This window comes from Elephantulus edwardii, unplaced genomic scaffold (assembly GCF_000299155.1).
Source record: "Elephantulus edwardii isolate Elephantulus edwardi_28Jun2011 unplaced genomic scaffold, EleEdw1.0 scaffold00086, whole genome shotgun sequence".
In the NCBI taxonomy this organism is placed as follows: domain Eukaryota; kingdom Metazoa; phylum Chordata; class Mammalia; order Macroscelidea; family Macroscelididae; genus Elephantulus; species Elephantulus edwardii.
In genome coordinates, this window is record NW_006399836.1 from 1559681 (window position 1) to 1568490 (window position 8810).

An 8810-nucleotide genomic window follows, 5' to 3' on the forward strand; every position below is an offset into this window, starting at 1 on the left:
GAGCATCTGGTGGATTCGAACAAGAACTGTCTTTATTGCACAGGGTGGGGAGGGGTGGGGTGGTGGTGGAAAGGGTCACTGTCCGGCCCTAGGGGATCTGCAGCATTCAGAGGTTTAGGTTGTTTCAGGAAGGCATCATAGTTGCTGTGGTCATTGCTGTCGTCAAGATTCCACCTCCTCCTCAGTCATCTTCTCTCCCAGGGTGGTGAGGACATGTCTGAGCTCTGCTCCCATGACTTTTGCTGCTTCTTTCCTTGTCAAATACCCGAAGCCCCTCCAAGTAGTCCTCATATGTGTCTTGGTCCTGGTTCTTGGCCACTGCTTGGAAAATGGGCAGGAAAGCCTCAAAGTCCACATGCCAGGACTTTAACTCATCACTCTTGGGGTTCCCCCAGGACACGTTGGTGGGGTTCTGGCCCAGCTCCCTCATCACATACATCCCCATTGACTGTACAGGATCTTGCCATCACCTACTTGGTCAAAAAGCTCAAAGGCTTCCTTGAATTCCTCCAGGTGGTCCTTGTTAAACTTGATCCCCACTCTAGAGAGATCGATGCAGGGGTTCCTGGGGTTTTCATGAGCTGGAGAGGCTGCTGGCTCAGCCTTGGCCTTGGCTGAATGGGCCTCTGATGCTCGCTTCGTAATAGGCTTTTAGGAAGCAGGGACCGCTGGTTTCATCACAGGAACATCTTTCTTGGAAGAAATGATATTCCGTAGCCAAAGGATAATGTGTCGATGGGGGCACCCATCTCCTGTGGAATCCAGGGAAAGGGAGGGGTGAAGCTTTTCTTTCTTTCTTTCTTTCTTTCTTTCTTTCTTTCTTTCTTGCTTCCTTCCTTCCTTCCTTTCTTTCGAGTTGATGGGGAGGAAAAATATTTGTTTTCCTGATGTTGAGCTTCAATTCATATTAAAGTCTACAGTCCTTGATCGTGTGCAACAAACTGTTAGAGAGATGCAAATCACAACAACGAGTTATCATCCGGTTCCAGCAACAATAGCAAAGCTCAACAGGAAAGAAAAGAAAGTGCTGGTGAGGGTGTGGTGAGGGTGAAATTCTCAGACACCGATCTCTATTGGTACAACCACTATGGAAGGCAGTTTGGCATTTCCTTAAAACATTGAAAATAGAAGCATCGTTTGATCCAGCTTGTCCATCCTGGGACTACATCCTAAAGAAATAAGAAGAGCCGCATGAACAAATATATGCTCACCCATGTTTGTCACACCATTTTTCACAATAGGAATGAGATGGAAACCAAAAAGCCCCCATCAATGAACAAATGGATAGAGAAACTATGCAACATTCATAAATTGTAGTACTTACTGTACAGCATTGAAAAACAATGACGAATTCATGAAACACTACAGAACATGCGTGTGTCTAGAGGAAATTTTACTGAGTGAAATCAGCCACAAATGGACAATTATCAGGTTATTACTGAATGCAAGGGATTCTTTCTGTAGCCAATTGCCCATAAGACAAATGGATTGCAATATCCATAAATGCACTTTATTACAGATCTGTGGAGGACAGTGGGTCGGCCTCAAAGACTGCCTCCCCAATGGGAGAGGTCACCAGGCTTTCATACTAAAATCAGAGAATTTCTATATCTGAAAGAAAACCATTCACACCCAGATGCTCCTTTTTCCAGCAAACAGGTTGTTGTTGCTGTTATGTGCTGTCGAGTCGCTTGCGACTCATAGCGACCCTATGTACAACAGCTCTAAACTCTGCTCTGTCCTGTGCCAATCTCATGGTCTCAGACACACTCATCACGATTGCCCCAGTCTCTGAATCAATCCACCTCCCAGAGGGCCTTCCCATCCTGCGCCTGCCCTCCACCCTCCCAAGCATGATGTCCTTCTCCAAGGACCGGTCTTTCCTTACAACATGACCAAAGTATGTCAGATGAAACCTCAGAATCCTTGCCTCCAAGGAGCATCCTGGTTTAACCCTCTTCAGGATGAGATGTTTGTTTTCTTAGCAATACATGGTCCTCAACACTCTTCTCCAACACCAGAGCTCAAAAGCATCAATTCTCCTTGTATTTTCTCTAGTCATTGTCCAGTTCTCTGATGCATAACAAGTGATTGCAAAGACCATGGCCTGTACCAGAGGTACCTTAGTCTCCAGAGACACACCATTGTTCTTCAGTACTTTAGAGAGATCCCTAACAGCAGACAGGTAGATTACATATTTACAATTTACATATGATTGGGGAAAATAGCTTCCAAGAGATAACAGCTAATCTAGGAGATGTATCTGCTCTTCTGATAAACAGATTCAAGAAAGGACACTAAGAATTCTAAGGTCAAGCAATTAGCCTTTCAGGCTGGAGAAAACTGATGCCAGTCTTATACTATATAACTATAGTTCCACAACTGATACTTACATAGAGAATCAGTACCACCCCGTCAAGGCTGTTATGTGCTGTGGTTGGACCACAACTCACAACGACTCTACGCACAGTCGCTCTGAACCTTGTTCTATCCTGAGCCAATATCATTGTCTCTGACACATTTCCTTCATTTACCCCAGCTACTGAGTCAATCCATCTCATCTGAGGTCTGCCTCTCCTGAACTGTCCCTCCACCCTTACAGACATGATGTTCTTCTCCAAGGACCGGTCCTCCTACACACATGCTCAAAGGATGTATCCTGGCCTCCACGGAGTAGCTCGTTTTCACCCTCTCCAGGACCTGTTAGTTCTTTGCAGTCCATAGTATGTTCAAGACTCTTCTCCAGCACCACAATTTAAATGCCATGTAAGACTGATGATATAAAAACTAGGGAAAAGTATACATATGGAAAGAATTAATCTGATGTGGTTATGAGAAAGAACGATTGTGTAAAATTAGCATATAGACAATGAACACTACATTGGAATGGGTGAAGGGAAGGCCAGTGTGGAAGGAATGGGGTAGGCATTGGGTGTGTTGTATTTCATTTTATGGGTAAAACATGCTTAAATGACTGGTGGGGAAATCCTAACAAAACAAGACCCTTTGTAATTTTTTTATAAATAACAATTTAAAAAATGTAAAACAAAAATTGGTCAAAATAGACAAAAGTAATTGGTTCAAAGAACCAACCAGGGCCGATCAAGCGGAGCTTTGGCTCCAAGTCGGCTTAGTAGGAGGGGAGTATCTGCCTGTATCCGCTTACCTGTCCCAGGAAAGGCATCAAAATAAAAGAGAAAAATGCAAGGAGGACAGCACGAGGGGGAAGCAGGCTATTGTCCCTCCGTCTCCTGAGACTGTGTTCTGGCTCATCAAAAAGACACAGGGACAGATGAGCAGAAGACCACTCAGCTCTCCTGGGCAGCCAGACCGTCACCGTTACACCAGCAGGGCCTCAGGCTGCCATCTGTGTGGTGGTGGTGGTGTTAGGTGGTATTGAGTTGACTATGAGTCACAGAGACCCAATGAACGACGGAACTGAAGTTCCTTCCATCCTGGACCACCTCACATCTCTGGCACGTCTATTGCTACAGTCACTGTGCGAGCTGGTCTTGTTGCAGGTCTTCCTCTCCTTCTCTGACCCTCTACCTTTCCTACAATGAGGTCTTTCTCCAAGGATGGGTCCCTCCTGACAACATGCCCAAAGTAGGTGAGACCAAGGGTCACCATCCTTATCTCTGAGGAGCACGCTGGCTTCTCTTCCTCCAAGACAGTATTGTCTATTCTTTCAGCCGGTCCATGGGATATTCAGCACTCTTCTCCAACACCGCGACTCAAAGGCATTGGTTGATTCTTCCTTTGTCATCCATGTCCATGGTCCAGCTTTCACACGCATAGGAAGCAACTGGAAAAAAAAATCATGGCTTGGATCAGGTGCCCCTTAGTCCTGAACTGATATCGTATCGTTGCTCTTTAGCACTTTGGAGAGGTCTTTGACAGCAGATTTCCCCAAGAGCAACATGTCTTTTGATTTCTTGATCTCTTCCATGGGTGTTGATTGTGAAACCAAATAAATGAAGCAGCTGGCAGCCTCAGTGACATTGCCTGTTGGTCCCACGTAGAAGACTTTTGTTTTCTTGCGGTTGAAATGTAATCCGTATTGAAGTCTAAAGTCTGATCTTCTGTAACAAGTGTTTTAAGTCCTCTTCGCTCTCTGCATGCAGGTTGTGTCATGTGCGTAACGCAGGATGTTGTGAATCATCTGGCTAATCCGGATGCCACATTCTTTTTCTTTTCCTATCATGCATGCAGCAAGTAGGAAAATGGATTTTCCCCTCCCATCCTGCCCCGGTGTATTGGGCTCCTCTCCAGCTATGACTAGTCAACTCAAAAGAAAGCATTTTGCCTTTCCCCTTGCCTGTGAGATAGGATCTGAGACTTCACCCCACCCTTTCTTATATGTTCCCAGTTCTGCAGCCACCCTATTGGGAAGAGAACTTTGAGCCCAATCAGGGGTGGCAGTCCAAGAGGGGAGGCAAGAAGGTCAAGTTTAATTGGCTTTAGTTCCCCTTTTCGGGAACTCTGGTGGAGCGTGTTGCAAGGCTGACCAAAAGGCTGCTGCGTGTCTCTAATATTTCAAATGCACCAGCAGGTCTGAGAGAGGAAGATGGGAAGTGACCTCCTGTTAGGATTCACAGCCGCTGAAACCTGGTCTGATGAGGCAGAAACAGCCTCACGGCAGCGAATTTCTGCTACAAGAAGAGTGACTTGGACGCCTGAGCCAGAGAAAGTTATTCATTTCCTCCTGTCGCCGTGTCTCTCAGAAACAAAGCCCCAATATATTGTAGCTGAAGAAGAGGACACCAACTACCCCACTGTCATCAAGCTGCCGCTGATGTCAAGGGCACATTCTGTATTGTGGGGAAAGTAGCTAGAGCCTTTCATGGTGTAAACCACTCTGGGCAAGAGGAACTAGATACCTTCTTACAAAAGTGAAAACACAGTAAATCTAAAAAAGACTATTAAATAGAAAGTCTGCAAGTAGGGATCTCTCCAAATTATTGAGGAGTAATGATGTCAGTTTGAGGATTAGGGTGCATCTGATTCAGATCATAGTCCTTCCAATCACCTGCTATGCATCTGAGAGCTAGATAATGAATAAGGATGACAGAAGAATTGATGCCTTTGAGCTGTGGTGTTGGAGAAGAGCACTGAACATCCCATGGACGGCCAAGAGAAGAAACAAACAAATATGTCTTGGAGAGGGTACAACCAGAATTTTCTTTGGAGGCAAAGATGATAAAGCTTTTTCTCTCATACTTCGGGCATGTTGGTAGGAGAGGCTATTTCTAAGAGAGGGACATGATGCTCTGAAAGACCGAGGATTGGCAAAGGAGAGGAAGACCCTCGACCAGGTGGACTGCCACAGTGACAGCCACAGGAGGCTCTAGTGCGTCAGGAAGTGTGAGGATGGTGCAGGATAGAACAGGGTTCAGATCTTTGTTTGCTATGAGTGATACTCAACTTGATGGCACCTAACAGCAAAACACTTGTGCTGGATTGATAAAATATTTGTTTGACTTCTGGACCAAATACATGTCAGTTGTTAGGAAGGGCATCCCATTTAACATTTTATATTCCAAAGCTGGGGAGTGATTTTCTTAAGGAACATTTACATACTTTTCTCAGTTCTAGTAGTAAACTACTAACTACTTGATAAAGATGTCTGCAAGAACAGATATTTATACCCTTGACATGAGACCATGACTGTAAACTCTACCTGCCAATGTCTTCCAGGATAAACACTTCAATGTTTAATAGATTTCACTGGAGTCAGGGGGTATGAGATACAGCTGGGGGCTATTTTTCCAAGCATTGTTGTTGTTGTTAGGTGCCATCCAGGTGATTACAATCCATAATGACCTTATGAACACAGATCTAAACCCTGTCCTATTCTGGGCTATCCTCACACTTTCTGAAACCCTAGAGCCTATTGCAGCAAAGTGTCAGTCCACCTGGTCCAGGGACCCCTCCTCCTTCACCGACCCTCTAGCATTCCAAAGGTCATGTCCCTGTCCAAGGAATAGCCCTTCATAGCAACATGCCCCAAGATAGTGAGGTGAAGCGTTATCATCTTTGCCTCCATTGAGCACTGGGGCTCCACCCTCTCCAAGACGTGTTTGTTTGTTCTTTTGGCCCTTTTGCAAATTATTGATGAGTCTTCCTCTGATTTTGATGCCACATTCCTCTTCATTGAGTCCAGCTTCTTGAATGATTTACTCAGCATGCATATTGACTAAGTATGGCCAGAGGATACAACCATGACATACTCCTTTATTCATTTTAAACCATACTGTGTTCTCTTGCTCTATTTACACCACAGCCTCTTGGTCTAGGTATAGGTTTTACATCGGCACAATTAAGTGCCCTGGGATTCCCATTCTTCTAATATTAACCTTAGCTTGCTATGATCCACACCATCAAATGCCTTTGCATAGTCAATAAAGCATAAATAAATATTCTTCTGATATTTTTTACTTTCAGCCAGGATCCACCTGACATCAGCAATGATGACCCTGGTGCTAAGGCCTCTTCTAAATCCTGCTTGAACTTCTGGTAGTTCCCTATCTGTGTACTGTTCTAGCCATTTTTCAATGATGTGCAGTAGCATTTTGCTTGCATATGAGATAAATGCTATTGTTAGATAGTTTCTACATTCAGTTGAATCACCTTTATTGGCAATGGTAACAAATATAGACCTTTTCCAATCCATTGGCCAGACAGCTGTCCTCCAAATTTCCTGGCATAGACTGGTGAGCACATTCAGGGCTGCACCTGTCAAGTAAGACAAATCAATTGATCTCGCATTGATTCTTGGAGCTTTCTTTTTATGCCAATGCCTTCAGTACAGCTTCAACGTCCTCCTTCATTACCATTGTATTTCCTGAAATTTTTCAGTGTCAGCCACATCTTTTCAGTACAAAATGGACAAGTGTGGGAGGCTATTAAGAGGTATGGGAACAAGGTCCTAGGAGCACCTATGGGTGGAGAAAAACACCTACGCATCCAGGAGACCAGGTTCTTTTGAAAACTTGAACAGAGATGTCACTAGATCAAATGAAAGAAAAGTGATCTTGGCCCCTTCTAAGCTGTTTTGGCAACTCCATGGAGAGCAAACTTAAAGAAATCACTCCACAGGTACACAATTCAAGAGAAATAATAATGTGATTCCCCAGGAAAACATTTCTTCTGTCCCTGTTGAGTGTGAAATGTCTTGAAGCGGTTCCTTTTAGTTTTACTAATCGCATTAACTACTCCTGCTGGCCCTAATAAATGAGATTAACAATAGTTCTGCTAGGATGTATTGCAGCATCTGCTGAACGTATAACTAGAGACCTCAAGGTGGTACAGGAAAGGAGTTAGAAGTTTACAGCCCTTCTTGTTCACCTTTCCCAGGTGATGGATCTAGCCCTACCTTATGGCCACCTTAAGGCCATTCAACCATACTATTACAGCTCAAGTTGCAACATAACAAAGCAACAAGAAATGAACTTTTTAAAAAGTGATCCTGTAGCAGGTTGAAAGGAACATTTTTTGTATTCTAAAAGGAAGATGTTTTCTCTTAGTCTAACAGGACAATCGGGAGGGACCCTCTTATCAAGCAAGCCCTTTGATCTCTGTGCGGAAGGACAGCCCAAAGCAACCTCCTTATTAGACTGAAGCCCTTTATAATGTTTGCCAATCCACCCTGCAGTTTATAGACAAGAACTGCTCCCTTTCAGCTGTGACACATGGACAGTGCCAACCTTGAGAACAGCCACCAGGTCTGAACCCGGGGGGGGGGAGGGGGGCGAAGGTTTCGTGGCAGTTTTGTCACGTCCTGAGGTCCCGTTTCTCTCTGATGTAAGCCCATTCTTCAAGGTGGGGGAGACAGCCGGACAGCTCATCCCCCTGCCTTCTGCATCTCTCACTCGTTCACGCATTGGCTTTGAGTCTAGACCACGTCACAGCTGACCTTCCTGAGGCTGGAAATTGCACCTAGGGGAAGCCCTGGTGGCACAGGGGTAAGGAGTTGTGCTGCCAACCCAAAGGCAGGTGGTTCGAATCCACCAGCTGCTCCAAAGGAGAAAGATGAGTCTCCTCCTAATTTAGTGTCTCTGAAAACCCATTGGAGGGTCAGCTAGGAGTCAGTTCCAACTCAATGGCACATAATTACAACAACAACAAATTGCATGGAAGGAGATTGCCCATCTTTGACCTACGGAGCTCCTGGTGGGTTCACACTGCCAGCGAGGCATCACATTTGGGGGTGAGCAGGACAATCCCTACAGACTACACCACCAGAGGCCCCTTTATACACGGTGTATAGTAAACTTTCGCTTCTGCTACTCTAAGTTCTCTCTCCAACTGGGTTTTTCCAGAGGCAGGTGGCAGAACTTCGGCTTTTCAGTAACAGAGTGTCTTAACGGTAGGCAACAATGTGGCTGTTTTTAGGTACCACAGAGTCTATTGAGAAGGACATGATGCTTGGAAGGGTGGAGGGACAGCACAGGAGAGGAAGACCCCGGATGAGATGGAATGACTCAGGCACTGGGGCAGTGGGGGCAACATTACAAGCAGTAGATCTGAACCTTGTCCTATCCTGTACCGTCCCAATGATCTCCATTCTGCTCAAGCCCTTTAAGTCAACCCACTTCACTGAGAGTCTTTCTCTCTTTCTCTGACTGAATATCTAACAAGAGACCCCCTAACAACAATATTATGGTTGTTGGGAGACATCGAGTCAGAACTGACTCATAGCTGACTCTCCAGCAGGTTTTCAGGTACTGTAAATCACATTCTTCTAGGTCATATAGCCCTGCTGTGTCCACTTGCCATACAGAGGTAACTTGTGGTCTCTGTGAAGTTGA

At 45.1% G+C, this 8810-nt stretch overlaps 1 pseudogene; it reads right to left on the minus strand.

Annotated features, from left to right (window-relative positions):
- Positions 1-32: 32 nt before the first annotated feature.
- LOC102870561 overlaps positions 33-8810 on the minus strand; it is a 32453-nt pseudogene continuing 23675 nt past the window's right edge.